This window comes from Dendrobates tinctorius, unplaced genomic scaffold (genome assembly GCF_039654945.1).
Source record: "Dendrobates tinctorius isolate UK_male_01 unplaced genomic scaffold, ASM3965494v1 ptg000021l, whole genome shotgun sequence".
Lineage (NCBI taxonomy): Eukaryota > Metazoa > Chordata > Amphibia > Anura > Dendrobatidae > Dendrobates > Dendrobates tinctorius.
This window is the reverse complement of record NW_027361689.1, coordinates 1,931,206-1,948,613: the sequence shown is the minus strand read 5'-3', so window position 1 is coordinate 1,948,613 and position 17,408 is coordinate 1,931,206.

The following is a 17,408-nucleotide window of genomic DNA, read 5'->3' as shown; positions in this document are numbered from 1 at the left end:
ATCTTACAGTGTTTGGGGGCAGATTTGTTGGCATCAAACTGTATGGGGGTCATGGAAGGGGTATCCGAATTTGTGGGAACACTGAGGGGCTTCAGTAGGGGAAAAATTACTACATACGGGTTGCAAAGTTGCGAGATATGCGCTTCTGTGACCCCACTGAAATATTATTAATTTTTTGGGGGGAGGGGATGGGCTGTAGCAATTTGGACTTCTGCTATGGGGCTTCATGATTTCTATTCTATGTACACCCCTGGTTATACATAATATACATCCTGTACTGGGACAGCAACGTCTTCTACCACACTGCCTATAAGAACAGACTGAGCCTAATGGTAAACCAATCCTGAGAAGGAACACAGTTGTTCTGTGGATATAAATACGAGGGGCCCACCAATACCAGCATCTAGTTCAGCTGGATGGTGTGTAGCGCCCCCAGGAGTATGGTCGCCACAGTGGCATTACCTTCCTCCTAGGGAGTGTGATGTCATGCTTGGAAGCAATGAAGGGTCTCTCTATCAGTTAACCACTACACACAGCACAGTTCCCACTCCAGGCCAGCAGAGGGAGCTCTGAACCAAAACTGGGGGAGGAGCTTCTCTCTGGGGGCCAGGAAGGGGAAATTGTTTAGTTCGTGTGAGATGGGAAACGTGGGTGGACGTGAGGAGAAGAGCTGGAAGATTGAGCAGGGTTCGGGCTCACTTCTAGCTGTAGCGCATGGTCTGGAGTCCGGTCTCCAAGGTTGTACGGATACTGATGTTCCTGCAGCAGAAACCGGAGGAATAGGAAGCTGTAAATGCTCTGCTCCCACATAAGACTTGGAGGCACAACAGCAACGTGTGAGCCAGAAGAAGAAGGCTACAGCTGTCTGCCATACGAGGGAGTTCTAAAAGAGAACAAGCACGTGGAACTTCAGTGTAACACAGTACTGCAAGTACCTCAGATAAGCGCTAGAAGGCAGACTACACAACCCATCTACATAGAGAGATTCCTAAGTTGCTTCCAAGCTGGCCAACTCCTGCTCCATCTGTAATCTGGACCCTGGACTGCACTTACAAAGCACTGTAAAAGTAACGGAAACTGCACCCTGTTGTGTCATTGCATTCTTCCTGCAAACCCTCCAGCACTGCTACATCTCTGTGCCAGACACTACACCCTCTTCCTCAACACCTATTACCACTGCCCTGGGACCACAGCTCCACCTGTGGGGAGCTATTACATCTTGCTGCGTTATACCATCTGTCCCAGAGGATCTGCCTGCAGCGTCGGCTTAGCCCCTTCATTGCCGATCACCACAGGTGGCGTCACGTATCACCCACTTATAAACTTTAACCAGCCACTCTTAACCCCTTTTACATGGACGCACAGGGCCACGGACCGGGTCACCGCTACTGTGACACTTCCCTCTGAGATACCGGCCCGGTACCGAGAACCCCACCGCCCCAGGTGCATCTGAAGACACACATTCAGCTGAAATGTATTAAGACGCAGAGGGCCGCCATGTCCTTGTACTGCAATACACACTGCTGGCCAATCAGAGGTGGCATGCTAGTCACTTGCGATGCTGCCCAGGATAGGTGATGTTATACCAGACAGGAGTAGAGGTTGGAGAACATTGGATCTGAAAAGGGATGAATTATATCAGCATGGGTGACATATATTACTGGAAGGGTCCCAGGATGGGGGGCATATATTTCTGGAAAGGGTCCAGGGTAGGGGGCACTATACTATGATGGGGAACATATATTACTTGAAGGGTCCCAGTATGGGGGATGTTATACTAGGAAGGGGCCCAGGTTGGAGAGACTTATACCAGAAAAGGGAAACCATTACAGTTGTGGCCAAAAGTATTGACACCCCTGCAATTCTGTCAGATAATACTCAGTTTCTTCCTGAAAATGATTGCAAACACAAATTCTTTGGTATTATTATCTTCATTTAATTTGACTTAAATCAAAAAACACAAAAAGAATTGTCCTAAAGCCAAATTGGATATAATTCCACACTAAACATAAAAAAGAGGGTGGACAAAAGTATTGGCACTGTTCGAAAAATCATGTGATGCTTCTCTAATTTGTGTAATTAACAGCACCTGTAACTTACCTGTGGCACCTAACAGGTGTTGGCAATAACTAAATCACACTTGCAGCCAGTTGACATGGATTAAAGTTGACTCAACCTCTGTCCTGTGTCCTTGTGTGTACCACATTGAGCATGGAGAAAAGAAAGAAGACCAAAGAACTGTCTGAGGACTTGAGAAACCAAATTGTGAGGAAGCATGAGCAATCTCAAGGCTACAAGTCCATCTCCAAAAACCTGAATGTTCCTGTGTCTACCGTTTGCAGTGTCATCAAGAAGTTTAAAGCCCATGGCACTGTGGCTATCCTCCCTAGATGTGGACGGAAAAGAAAAATTGACAAGAGATTTCAACGCAAGATTGTGCGGATGTTGGATAAAGAACCTCGACTAACATCCAAACAAGTTCAAGCTGCCCTACAGTCCGAGGGTACAACAGTGTCAACCCGTACTATCTGTCGGCGTCTGAATGAAAAGGGACTGTATGGTAGGAGACCCAGGAAGACCCCACTTCTTACCCCGAGATATAAAAAAGCCAGACTGGAGTTTGCCAAAACTTACCTGAAAAAGCCTAAAACGTTTTGGAAGAATGTTCTCTGGTCAGATGAGACAAAAGTAGAGCTTTTTGGGCAAAGGCATCAACATAGAGTTTCCAGGAGTCAAACATGGCGTAGGTTCCCTGATGTTTTGGGGTTGCTTTGCTGTCTCTGGCACTGGACTGCTTGACCGTGTGCATGGCATTATGAAGTCTGAAGACTACCAACAAATTTTGCAGCATAATGTAGGGCCCAGTGTGAGAAAGCAGGGTCTCCCTCAGAGGTCATGGGTCTTCCAGCAGGACAATGACCCAAAACACACTTCAAAAATCACTAGAAAATGGTTTGAGAGAAAGCACTGGAGACTTCTAAGGTGGCCAGCAATGAGTCCAGACCTGAATCCCATAGAACACCTGTGGAGAGATCTAAAAATGGCAGTTTGGAGAAGGCACCCTTCAAATATCAGGGACCTGGAGCAGTTTGCCAAAGAAGAATGGTCTAAAATTCCAGCAGAGCATTGTAAGGAACTCATTGATGGTTACCGGAAGCGGTTGGTCGCAGTTATTTTAGCTAAAGGTTGTGCAGCCAAGTATTAGGCTGAGGGTGCCAATACTTTAGTCTGGCCCATTTTTGGAGTTTTGTGTGAAGTGATCAATGTTTTGCTTCATTCTCTTTTGTGTTTTTTCATTTAAGACAAATTAAGTGAAGATAATAACACCAAAGAATTTGTGTTTGCAATCATTTTCAGGAAGAAACTGAGTATTATCTGACAGAATTGCAGGGGTGTCAATACTTTTGGCCACAACTGTATATCAGAATGGATAACATATATTACTAGAAGGGGCCCAGGATGAAAGGTGTTATACCATGATGGGTGACATATATTTCTAGATGAGGGACATTATACCAGGATGGGTGACATTTAAAACTGGAAGTGGTCCAAGATAGGGGGTATTATACCTGGATGGGGGGCATATATTACTGGAAAGGGTCCAGGATAGGGGGTGTAATACCAGGAAGAGGGCATATAATACTGGAGAGGGTCCAGGATGGAGGATGATATACCAGGAGAGGCCAAGGATGGAAAACATTATACCAGAAAAGGGAAACATACAGTACCAGGAAGAGGCCCAGGATAGAGCACATTATGATAGGAAAGGGAGACGTTATATTAGCAAGGGACCCGAGGTGGATAACATTATATTAGCAAAGGGAAACTTTTTATACAAGGAAGGGACCGAGGATCGAGACAATGTGATATATAATCTATGTCCTGTCCTCTTCTACCACACCGCCTACAGGAACAGACTGAGCCCAATGGATAATCCAGTCCTTAGAGGAACACATTTGTTCTGAGGATATGGATAGGATTCCGCCATTACAGGCCGTCTGTGTCCATATTAAACATAATGAGGTTATTAGTGACTTTTTTGCATCAGATCTGCCCACTAGTGATCACAATAAAGATCTGATCATGCATGAACTTAATATAAGGAGAAATATCTATATACCCTGAGGCTGGAGATGCCATGTATGTGGAGCTATAATGTGAGGATTATATGGACTTTTTTGTTGTATGGGATTTCCATAAGGAGTATGTGGGGACATGGATATGGGGTGGGAGAGTGTTTCACTAGTTAACAGAGCAGATATGGAGTGGTGGTCTAATGTGACAGCATTATATAGAGATGAGATATGATCCATGGGAGGAGACTCTCAAACTCTATTGTCCTAAGAGTCACCTTATCCACAGAACATTCTATGACTGAGGCCTCATGTACACAACTCTATATGATGTAATATATGAGAAATGGTTATGATCTATCAAAGTATTTGGGGCCAGACTTTCCCGCTATATACCTTCTCTGTTACATAGAGGCCTACAGAGGTATGCTTAATATGCTGCCATATTACACCAATAATTTCCCGTATAAATCTGAATTCAAACGTCTGGATTCCTCAGTCGGTTTACCGACCACAAGGCCCAGACCAGACACGGGTTTCCTCCCCCAAACTTGAGGGCATCATATAAGGCCCTTGAGTTTAGGTCAGGAGACCCTCGGTTGGTCTGTACATCGCAGTCCATGCACAGATCATGAATGTCGAATGTGTGAAAGCGGCCTAGGACACACAACTCCGCCATATGCATTGTTTCTAGTGATTAATATTATGTCCATAGTAATCTCAGTGTAAATCATCACAGAAGATCTGATCATGGATGAATTTACTGTTAGGAGAAACATTGACATAATTGTTATATGGTGTTATTATTTCTAATAGAGAAGAAAGTGAAGAAGAACCAGAATATGAGGAGAGTGAGGAGACGTGGAGTGAAGAAGAGAGTGTGTAAGTGGAAAGACCCCAACTCCATGACAGACCCATGTCCTGGAGTCAGTGAGACAGCCCTGCCCTCCCAGCATGGTCCCAGGATGTCACACCTGTCTCCTGACAGAAGGGAGGAAATCACTGATGGCTTCTACCGCACAGGAATCTTTATCACTGATCATAGAGAATGATCATAGAGTCATAGAGTCTTCAAACAGAGGCTGGACAGACATCTGACTGGGATGATTTAGCGAATCCTGCTTTGAGCAGGGGGTTGGACCAGATGGCCCAGGAGGTCCCTTCCAACTCTACGATTCTATGATTCTATGATATGGGAACTGGGGGTCATGTCCTCCTTAAAAGGAGTCTGTCACCCGCAAAATGCAAATTCAGGTGCTGAAACTTGTATATAGGGACTAGAGAGTGTAGTGAGCGAGCAGCTGCAGAGAGGAGCTGGAGATCAGAGTTTGCCCGCATACACACTGAGTGTGTGCCCGCTCTGCCAAGTGAGCGCCGCTGGGCTCCTCCAGTGTCAGTGCGCACACACATGAATAGGGATTTGAGTGTAGGGAGCTCTCGCTGTGAGAACGCGCCGTCAATCAAGGTCAGAGACAGTGCTGGATATGCAGATTGGAGAGTGTAACAGCGCAGTGAGCCAGGGGTGCAGGAAAGCGTCCTCATTTTCATATGGAGCAAAAGTGAAATTTTCTGCAACTACATCAGTAAAATATATATTGCTAGTATGATTTCTACAGGGGCTAGGTCCTCTATATAAATGTTTAAGTAGCGTAATTTGCATTTCGGGGGTGACAGACTCCTTTTAAAATAATGGAGCGAAAATGTATGTATGAATGTGACGTAAAGCTGTGACAGTGAGGGAACCTCAGACAAGGAGCAGAGACGTCACATGTACATCGGGCGTTCGGATATAACGGACTAGTTATAATTATTGGGGACTGATCATATAATATCTTATTTCTTTCTTTCTGAACTAGAAAACCGAGAGGCTGGTTCAGGAGATGGATGAGAAACATGTAAGTAATATAAGGACATGATATATTTCCAGCTCCGTATTCTCCTTCTGTTGATCTTTGTTATACATTATCATGTATTACAAATCACATAGCGAGTAAACATGGACGTCAAAATGTTAGCCACGACACTGTGAGTGGTAGTCGACATCTAGAGGGGGAGACGGGGCACATATATATCTTAATACATGGAACTTTCAACCTCTCTGTTCTGTCCTTCAGTCACTGACATATCAGATGTCAGCCCTTCTATGATGTCCTCAGTCACTGAAGTGTCAGATGTCAGCCTCTCTGTGGTGTCCTTCAGTCACTAAAGTGTCAGATGTCAGCCTCTCTATTCTGCCCTTCAACCACTGAGGTCTCAGATGTCAGCCTCTCTCTTCTGTTTATCAATGAGGTGTCAGATGTCAGCCTTCTCTATTCTGTCCTTCAGTCACTGAGGTGTCAGATGTCAGCCTCTCTATTCTGTCCTTCAGTCACTGAGGTGTCAGATGTCAGCCTCTCTATTCTGTCCTTCAGTCACTGAGGTGTTAGATGTCAGCCTCTCTATTCTGTCCTTCAGTCACTGAGGTGTTAGATGTCAGCCTCTCTATTCTGTCCTTCAGTCACTGAGGTGTTAGATGTCAGCCTCTCTCTTCTGTCAATCAATGAGGGGTCTGATGTCAGCCTCTTTATTGGGTCCTTCAGTCACTGAGGTGTCAGATGTCAGCCTCTATTCTGTCCATCAATGAGGTATCAGATGCCAGCCTGTCAATTCTGTGCTACAGTTACTGAAATATCAGATGTCAGTCTGATTTTTCTGTTCTTCAGTCACTGAGGTATGGGAGAATAGTGCATGGTGTCCATCATTGTTCTCTATTACTAATATATGACTTTCTTCTTGATAGAGGGGCAATATCTTATGTTGAGGCTCATCTCCTTCGATAGGCAAGAATTTATTATACTATTTTGCAGGATCAGAGAGAGTTTTATTTTTCATGATTACCTGGACTTATTCATTTATTTGGTTTCGTTTCTTTGCAGCAGAAATTTTTACATAGTTACATAGGTTGAAAAAAGACCTAGGTCCATCAAGTTCAACCTTTCTCCACCAATTGTACATTTTGTCACTAATTTAAATATATCCCACAATGCTTTGTGTATTGAGGAAATCGTCCAGCCCTTATTTAAAAGCTGTTATAGTGTCTGCCATTACTACCACTTGTGGCCCGCATTCCACAGTCTGACTGCTCTAACTGTAAAGAATCCTTTCCTCTTTAGCTGCCTGAGTGGAAATAAAAGAACAAGGAAGGAGAAGAGTCTATCAATGTAAATGCAATTGCAGGATTGTCTGTAATCTCCCCGTGTAACAGGCCCGTTATGTATTATAAAAGTCAGTGACGATCTTCAGATCTTTCCATAACATCCTGTAGCTAAGGGGCGTCTTTATCTTACAGAATAGTAGAAATACGGCCCGGTGTGATGTACAGTACAAGGTGTCAGACCCAATGTCTGCAGTGATGGCATAAACCCAGGGGCTGTAACATTATTCCGTAAGAATAAAGCTCCAGATGCAGTGGGGATTACATACTCATATCCACCCAATTGTCACATTTTTCGTGGGACGCAAAGTAGACCGTGCTCTCATGAACATGTTTTTGTATTTTTTATTAGATTTCTCGCCTTGGTCTGCTGCAAAACACAGACTAAAAAGTGAGTATCCAACATCCCCCTGATAAGGACATTCTGCTTCCCCATATTCACCCCCAATCCCGATGCCATATTTATCACATTATCAGTGAGTTGGATAAACAGCAGCTTCCTGCTGATACGCCCTGATAGCGCAGTAAACATGGCGGTGCACCGGGCGCCATATGTTTCTATCATTTCTCACTGTTACATTGTAGAAAGCAAGAGGTCGGCAGCTTCAGCTGCTTGTCAGGACACAAGGGCTTTTAATCAAACATGCCTATGGTAAGTATTCTGGTTTTATAGGTGGGATTTGTGTAAGTATAAAGTACCAACTTTGCCTAAGCATCATATCCCCTCTGATTCCAGTCTACAATCTGCAGCCGTATACAGATTACTGACTGCTTTTCCGTAGGGACTAGATAATCAGGTGAGTTCCCAGGATGCCCGGCTGACCGGTGAGTAATCAAAAAATCATCAAAAACTGTAAGAAGCAAACACTACTTAGTATCTTGGTTACCTGATATTAAAACAGATACAGGAGATTTCCAGAATAAATAACATGGCGGAGCACTTCCCTATAGTTGGTCATACACCAAAAACACTGTAGCTGTAGACCGGATGGTCATTCAGCAGACATCATGTGTCCCGCCATCCATGCACCATTGTACGTCATCACTGCATATGGAATGATGATTCTTCACCAATGTCTCCTGATGACCCCAGACTGTAGAGAGGGAGACATGTAGGTGCAGGACATATGGATGGCGAGAAATGAGGGATACATGTTATTTATTCTGGAAGTTTTCTGTATCTGTTTTAATATTAGCTAACCAACATAATAAGTAGTGTTTGCTTCTTCCAGTTTTTGATGAGCCGGTCACCCTTGGAACTCACCTGCCTATCTAGTCCCTGTGGAAAAGCTGATATGCTGATGTGTTGAGCTCTCACTGTACTGGTGTAAAAGTTTGCTAAAAAGTTAAGTGGCAAAATTGTACATGGAAGATTATAATGTGAGATATTATTTTGGGGCAGGAAAAAGTGTTCTGGTGCCAAAGACACACAGGAAAAGAGGCGCCCCTCCAGCATGTTCATTTGGGGAAGAGGCGGAGCACTTCCCTATAGCTGGCCACACACAATAGACACTGTAGCTGTAGACTGGACGGTCATTCAGAAGACATCATGTATCCCGCCTTCCATGCACCATTGTACATCATCACTACGTATGGAATGCTGATAACTATTTTCTTGACCAATGGTTTCTGATGACCCCAGACTGTAGAGGGGGAAACATGTAGACAATTCAATTAATTCATGTAGACGTATGAATTGGGCTAAATGAGGCACACATGTAAAATATTCTGGAGGAATTCTGTTTCTTTTATAACATGAACTAACCAAGATACTAAGTAGAATGACCACTTCTATCTGTTTTAGGTCTTATGTTCCTTAACGATTCCTAGCAATTTGCTTTTGCTTCTTTACCATCCTGTGCCCTACTGTATAGTTCTGTGCATTTCTGCTGGTACTACTTATGTCTGCTGATGCTACTTTGACTTCTTTTTGCAGGTGATCTTTCTGCTTTCCACATTGCTAGGTCGCTGTCTTTTAATTGTGAAAAAAACAATAAACTTGCTTCCTAACTACTTTTTGTGCCATCTTTGTGTGAATTTTGAATTTTATAGTTTGTTTTATATGCAGTAATTTTATATGTAGTTTTTGTGTTACAAAAGTATAAATATAAAATGTCAGCTATCCACTAAATAGGTAATAATATGACTGACAGGTGCCTGAGGTACCATGAGATATCAACATGTGCATGGCAATCTTTACCCTGGGCCTTCTCTATGGCCAGCCTACCTAACAGCCATTATTACAAGAAGCCACAGTCTGCTTCTCACCTTCTGCGCTACGAAGAAGCTGAACCAAGTGCCCACCAAAGAGTCACCCAGGAAAGGCTGCAGATAGGGAAGGAAAGGAGGCACTAAGGAAACCTCATGATTGCCAACTCTCCCAGATACCATCTATAGTCGAGCAGGAAGACAATCACCTCCCTGCTTCATCTTTGGCTAGACTACAGTAGGCCATAGTATACTTTTGGTATGTTCTGCCTGGCGTGCACAGAAGGCTTTTGACAAGAGACTGCACAATGCAGCAATATAAAAGACACCATGCTATCTGCATGGTGCTGTGGAGTGATGATACTCCTCAGATTGCAGGGAGCATGAAGATAGGAGGCAACACCAGGGTGATTCAATTTAAGTTTTTTTTAATTGCAGTAAACGTGAGAGGGCTGTGGGGACGACATTAGAGATCATTACTATTTGTCAGCACAAATACGGGAATTTTACTAAGTGGTGCACAAGTGGTAACATTTGCCACCGCACAATATTAATAATGCTCTTGTGCTCCTGTGGGGAGGAGGGCCCCCGCAGAGTGTCCGGGCCAGAACCAGGGGGACCACCATCTAGGTTCCTGAGGAAACTTTACCCGGGGAGGAGGAGGAAGGAGGATGGCTGAGAGTGACAGAACAGCAAGGGGAGGGGCGAGTATAAAAGGGGCAAGGAGCGCGCAGGGGAGTCAGTTAGCAGAACGGCAGACAAGGAGCAAGAGACTGTGGGGGCGTGAGAGAGCCAGGGTGACAAACAGTGACCAAAGAGGAGGCCAACAGCAGAGGGAAGATTTACAGCAGCCTTCGGGTAGGAGACATCGAGCTTACCGACAAGAGACTGCCACTTCACTCCAATCCGGAGTCACGACCTGCCCATGGTTGTCCGCGGCCGTTGCCGCTGTGCTCCAGCCCGTTGCAGCCTGTCCGCTGCCTCTCGCGGCCGCTGCCGCCTCACTTCAGCTCACAGTTGCGGCCTGTCCATCACCGCCCGCAGCTGCCATCACCCTGCTGCAGTCAGCAGTTGGGGCCTGCTCCTCGCCAACAGAGAAACTCTTTGCCCAGCCCCAGGGCGTGCACGCGGCCTATCAACCGCCACTCCTAGTAACTGCGACACACCCTTGCTTGGTGACTGGAGTCTCCCCTCCTGGAACCCCGCTGTCTTTACAGGGGGTCATCTCATCAAAGGACTCACCCAAGGCCTGTTGTGCCCCAACCCCTCCTGGAACCCCGCTGTCTTTACAGGCGGTCACCTCATCAAAGGACTCAACCAGGGCCTGTTGTGCCCCAACCCCTTCTGGGCGCTGGGGCGCCCGATGACTATGCCAGATCTTCATCAGCTGGGCCCAGCGGCTGCGACGACAAAGCAGCTTCTTCAGAGATGCCGAGGGATGTCAGAACAAATAAGTGACACTATAGTAACTAAGGACCCGTAGTCGGCCACACCGCGGCCCTATAGTAACCGGCTTTTGCCGGGTTAGTCGTGTTCTCTTTTATAGTGTTTGGTTGTACTGAGTCCCTGCGAGGACAGTTGCTGTTTTGGTTGCTTAGTATAGCCCTAGCGGCTCCCATTTATAAAAGTTGCTTTCCAAGGTATACCTCAGTCTCGCGTCTTGTCACTGCATCCTGCGTACTTGCTAATGTCTCCCATTTGAGACACCAATTAGTAATTCCTCCACTTGAGCCAACATCTTTACAATTGGGAGGTTGGAGATGCTATACAGGGACTGATAATAAATTACAAGTGGGTGTGAATATCAGGAACTTATAATGAATTGGGGAGGAGGAGAGAGGACACTATACAGGAACTTATAATGAATTGGGGAGGAAGAGAGAGGACACTATCATAGACTTTTATTGAATTGGGTGTGGAAGAGGATGCTATCAGGGACTGCTAATGAATTGAGGGAGCTATTATGAGATTAAATTTAACTGGGGTTGAGGGAAAAACGCTATACAGGAACTTATAATGAATTTAAGGTGAGGAGGACACTATCAGGAACTTTTAGTGAACTGAGGGGGTGGGAAAGGATGCTATCATTGACTTGAATTGAGAAGGACAGAGAGTGGACATTATACAGGGACTTGTAATGAATTGGGGAAGAATCTATACAGGGACTTATAATGAATTTGACAAAGAGGGCACAGGACAGGTACATAGAATGAATTGAGGGAGAGTCAAAGAGACTGATTTATTTCCATTTATTGGGTGGCAAAATTTATAATTAATGGGGGCCCAGAGCCGGTTTATCAAATATTTTTTTAATGGTTCATAATCAATTGCATATTAAGGATGTGGTCAATATTTGTATTCAGGTGCATAATGTGGGGAATTTTTTTATTCAGGAGGCAAATGTACATTGATCAAAAAATAAAGGGAACACTTAAACAACAGAATATAACTCCAAGTAAATCAAACTTCTGTGAAAGTCCACTTAGGTAGCAACACTGATTGACAATCAATTTCACATGTTGTTTTGCAAATGGAATAGACAACAGATGGAAATTATTGGCAATTATCAAGACACCCTCAATAAAGGAGTGGTTCTGTAGGTGGGGACCACAGACCACATCTCAGTACCGATACTTTCTGGCTGATGTTTTGGTCACTTTTGAATGTTGGTTGTGCTTTCACACTTGTAGTAGCATGAAACGGACTCTACAATCCACACAAGTGGCTCAGGTAGTGCAGCTCATCCAGGATGGCACATCAATGCGAGCTGTGGCAAGAAAGTTTGCTGTGTCTGTCAGCATAGTGTCTAGAGGCTGGAGGCACTACCAGGAGACAGGCCAGTACACTAGGAGATGTGAAGGGGGCCGCAGGAGGGCAATAACCCATCAGCAGGACTGCTACCTCAGCCTTTGTGCAAGGAGGAACAGGAGGAGCACTGCCAGAGCCCTGCAAAATGACCTCCAGCAGGCCACAAATGTGCATGTGTCTGGACAAATGGTTAGAAACCGACTCCATGAGGATGGTCTGAGTGCCCAACATCCACAGATGGAGGTTGTGCTCACAGTCCAACATCGTGCGGCCCTCCAAAGAAATGCCACCCAACACCATTACTGACCCACTACCAAACCGGTCATGCTGAAGGATGTTTCAGGCAGCAGATCACTCTCCATGGCGTCTCCAGACTGTTACGTCTGTCACGTGTGCTCAGTGTGAACCTGATTTCATCTGTGAAGAGCACAGGGCGCCAGTGGCGAATTTGCCAATCCTGGTGTTCTGTGGCAAATGCCAAGCGTCCTGCACGGTGTTGGGTTGTGAGCACAACCCCCATCTGTGCGATGTGCAGGCAGCCAGGCGTCTGTTGAAGACCCAGATGCATGATATCACAGAGCTCTGCTGAAACTCAGCCACAACTGGGCTTCAAAGATGACTTTTGCTTTATAGAGTAGTACTGAGGTATTACAGTATATAGCACAAGTGATCAGACAATCACAGGTTCAAGTTCCTTATAGGGACTTATAAATACAGTGAAAAGTGAAAAAACAGGAAAAAATTAAAATCACTTCCTATAAAAAAAATAGATATTAAGCTGCCTCCATAAAAGTCTGATCTATCAATATATAAACTTAAAGCAACACTCCAGTGTTTTTTCTTCTTATTTCACCGCTGGAGTCCTGCTTTTAATGTAAGTTCTCTGCCCCTAGTATACTCACAAGCAGGGCCTCCATCAGGGCATTACTGCCCTGACTGGCGTATGGGGACTGATCAGCAGAGGGGGGCCCACATCGGGCTCCATCACCTCTACCCATCGGGCCTCACAGCCCCACCCCCAGTGGCAGGATTCTGCCGATCAAGTAACTGAACCTGCATCCAGGACACAGGTTCAGTTACTCTATTGTCATGTGGGCCCGCATGGCAATAGTTAAAGACACCAGCCAATCGGAGGCTGGCAGCTGACGCCAGCATGCACGTCGCTGGTGTCTGACATCATTGTCAGTCACCGGCGAATGCGCACTTTTAGGTTGGGGTGAAGATTGCTTGTCGCTGGAGCACAGCAAGGTAAGGAGAAAGGTGTTTTTTTTTATTTAGTTTTGAAAGCGGCAAGCCAGCAGGATTGGAGACATAAGGGGCAGAATTGGAGACACTAGGGGCAGGATTGGAGACACAGGAGGCATGACTGGAGACACGGGGGCATGACTGGAGACACTGGGGGCATGATTGGAGACACCTGGACATGATTGGAGACATGGGGGCAGGATTGGAGACACGGGGCAGGATTGGAGACACGGGGGGCAGGATGAAAGACATGAGGGCAGGATTGCAGACATGGAGCAGGATTGCAGACACAGGGGGCAGAATTGGAGACACAAGGGGCAGGATTGCTGACACAAGGGGCAGGATTGCTGACACTGGGGGCATGATTGGAGACACTGGGGGCATGATTGGAGACACTGGGGGCATGATTGGAGACACAGGGGGCAGGACTGCAGACACGGGGCAGAATGGAGACACAGGGGGCAGGATTGCAGACACAAGGGGCATGATTGGAAACACTGGGGGCATGATTGGAGACACTGGGGGCATGATTGGAGACATGGGGGTAGGATTGCAGACACAAGAAGTGTGATTGGAGACTTGGGGCAGGATGAAAGACATGGGGACAGGATTGGAAACACAGGGGGCAGGATGGAGACATGGTGCAGGATGGAGACAGATGGGGTAGGATGGAGACAGATGGAGCAGGATCCTGGGGCAGGATTGGAGACATGGTGCAGGATAGAGACAGATGGGGCCACATCATGGGGCAGGATGGAGACAGATGGTGCAGGATCATAAGGCAGTATTGGAGACATGGGGGGCAGGATGAAAGACATGGGAGCAGGGTTGGAGACAGATGGGGCAGAATTGGAGACAGATCATGCAGGTTGAATACGATGGAGACAGATGGGTCAGGATGGGGAGATCATATGGGGCAGAATGGATACTCATGAGGCTAGGATGGGAGAACATATGGCTGAAGCCAGGAATGAGACACACGGGGGCCAGGATGGAGGATATTATTGCGATAGGGGCTAATTAAGGGATATTATTACTGCAATGATGTATTTAATTTATTTTTTGAGTATACTGTTTTAAATGGGGGGAGGTCTTGTTACTGTGCAGAGGGATACTATGGTGCTTTTTTTTCTCTTCATGTGGTGTAATGTAGAAGATGGGAAAAAAATAAGTAATGTGTTCTGCAAGCGGTGCTCTAGATAACTGTTATTTCCTGCAGAGACGAGCCCTGGCTGGATGGAGTTATGGCGGTCTGTGCTGGATGAAAGATGAAAAGCGAAAATGAAGGACTTCATCTAACGATGTTACTGATGAGTCAGTGTGTTACCTATACACTGACACTATACACTGTATACTATATACAAAGGTCCTGTGTATAATGTCACCAGCGATCACTGTGTTACCTATACATTATATACAGAGTTCCTGTGTATAATGTCATTGATCACTGTATTACCTGTACACAGACACTGCATGCTAAGTACAGATCTCCAGTGTATAATTATCACTTATGGTGATAATATTTGTGTTTTTTTATTACTGATCAGTATTGTAGTATTCAGTCACTATGTGGTGGTAATATGTGGTCTGGACATGGTGTGGCGGTATTTGTCCCTTGTATGTGCTATTATATGGTCACTTTGTGGTGGTAATGTGGTCTGGTCATAGTGTGGTAGTATTTGTTCTTTGTATGTGATATTATTCGGTCACTGTGGTGGTAATATGTGGTCTGGTCATGGTGTGGCGGTATTTGTTCCTTGTATGTGATATTATAGGTCACTATGTGGTGGTAATATATGGTTTGGTTATGGTGCTGTGGTTTTTGTCCCTTGTATGTGATTATTATTGGTCATTTAAAAAACTGAAAAATAAATAAAAATATACCTAAATTGTATTGTATATTTTAACAAATATTTAATAGGTTACAGTAGAGTAGAGCTTGGCCAAAAGTGTCTATCGTTTTGTGGCGGCTTAAAAAATCTTTTGGCCAAAACAAAAGCTGCAGGCTGAATGTGTGATCTGGTGATGGGAACTGTTAATGTGTGATGAGAAGTGGAGTTTTTCCAAGAGAGAGTGGTGGGGCTGTGGACAGTTTGAGGGGTGGAGGCGGGGTTGGGGTGGAGCCTGGGTGGAGTCTCAAGAGGGCCCCGAAAATTTTGCCAGCATGGGGCCCCAAAATTCCTAGTGGCAGCCCTGCTCACAAGCAGCCGACATCATTATCAGCTCCGCTCTGCTCTTTTTCTGCAGGTTGTGACCTGCTGGATTGCTTCAATGATTGCTGGGTGAGCCGAAAGTCACTACTCAGTGTAAGTCTATGAGACCAGCACGAGGCTCTCATAGGCTTGTGCTTGTGACTGTTACCTCTGATTTGCAGTCAGTCAGAAGTCGCTGTCACAAGATGGCAGTGCGTGATCGGAGCGATGCTGGGAACAGCTGAAGACGGCGGCTGGTATCAGACTAAGGAGGGGTAACTTAGATTAGTAGCACCACTCCAGATCTGCAATAAAAAATTGCTGGAATTGTACTTTAATTAACCTGATCCGTAAACACCGTAAATGGAAGAAAATGTTTTCGTCGTCCCAACATTGAAAAAAAATACAGTAAGGAGTGATCAAAATGTCAAATCTATCCCAAAATGGTATGAAAACAAATGTTATCTTCCCCTGCAAAAAATAAGCCCTCACAACTCCATCGATTGAAGAATGAAAATATTACAGGTGTCAGGAAATGGTGACACAATCAAAAATTTTTTTTTTTTTTTTTTTTCCACAGCAAAAATATTTAAAAAACTGCACAATAGAGTTGAGCGACTTTTGGTTTTTTAGGGTCGCGTTTTGTTTCGTGAAACCCGACTTTTCCAAAAGTCGGGTCGAGCAAGATTGTCTGATTATAGGGAAAAGTCGGGGTCGTCACGAAACCCAATGTAAGTCAATGGGGAATAAAAGTCGGCAGTGAGAGGACAGGAAACACACCTACAGTGCCCATTTGAATGCCAAAAGTATCAATTCTTCTTACTTAAGCTTGTCAACCTTAATTAACTTCATAATACAAGTTACGCACTGAAAAATGGGGGTTATTTGGCTAAAGTTGTGGGGGGGGGAGGGCTGGCTGCAGGTTTTCATGTGCCCTGGGCGAAAGAGCGCCCCTTTAACACATACCACAACTCATCATGCTCCGATACGGCAGAGAAGTAGCGGTATAGTACAATGAAAAATACCTCACTTTTTACATCTCATGACGAGGCCCATCTATTTCTCCATACAGAATCATTGGTCCCATATAATGTTTGAAACAGTATATGATGAGCTCCACATAATGCTACAGTATATGTTGGTCTCCATGGATGAAGCTCCACTATCTTATGGGCCCAAATAATGCTCCAAACATAATGGGCCCCATTTCTAATGCTCTAGTGTATAATGGGCCCTGTAAATGCTGCTCCAGTGTCTGATGTCCACCTTTGGAATGTTCCAGTGTATGGTGGGCCCCATCTATCATTCTCCAGAGTATAGTGCTCCCCAAAAATTGCTGTCCCAACATTGAAAACAATCAAATAAGTCTCCTCGCTAGGGAATCCCTGTACTTGTCTGGATTCCTCGTCGTCCCCATCTTCCATCTCACTGCACAGTATTTCAACTTTGCAAGTGCTGTGATCCTGAGCAAGCAGGGGGGGCCCACTCGTTGGCGACGGCACTGGCACAGGGCCCCTGATAGTACGGTGGTGTGTCTGATGGCGGGTGGGCCGAACCTGCACTTTCATCTGCAGCTTCCTCTTTGTCACCGTGTAAGATGGAACTGTATATGGGAAGGGTAACCTGAGTTTCATCAGGGTCAGATTCAGGTCGTGTAGCGTGCGAGGGGAATGTAGTGGTCTGGGTCAA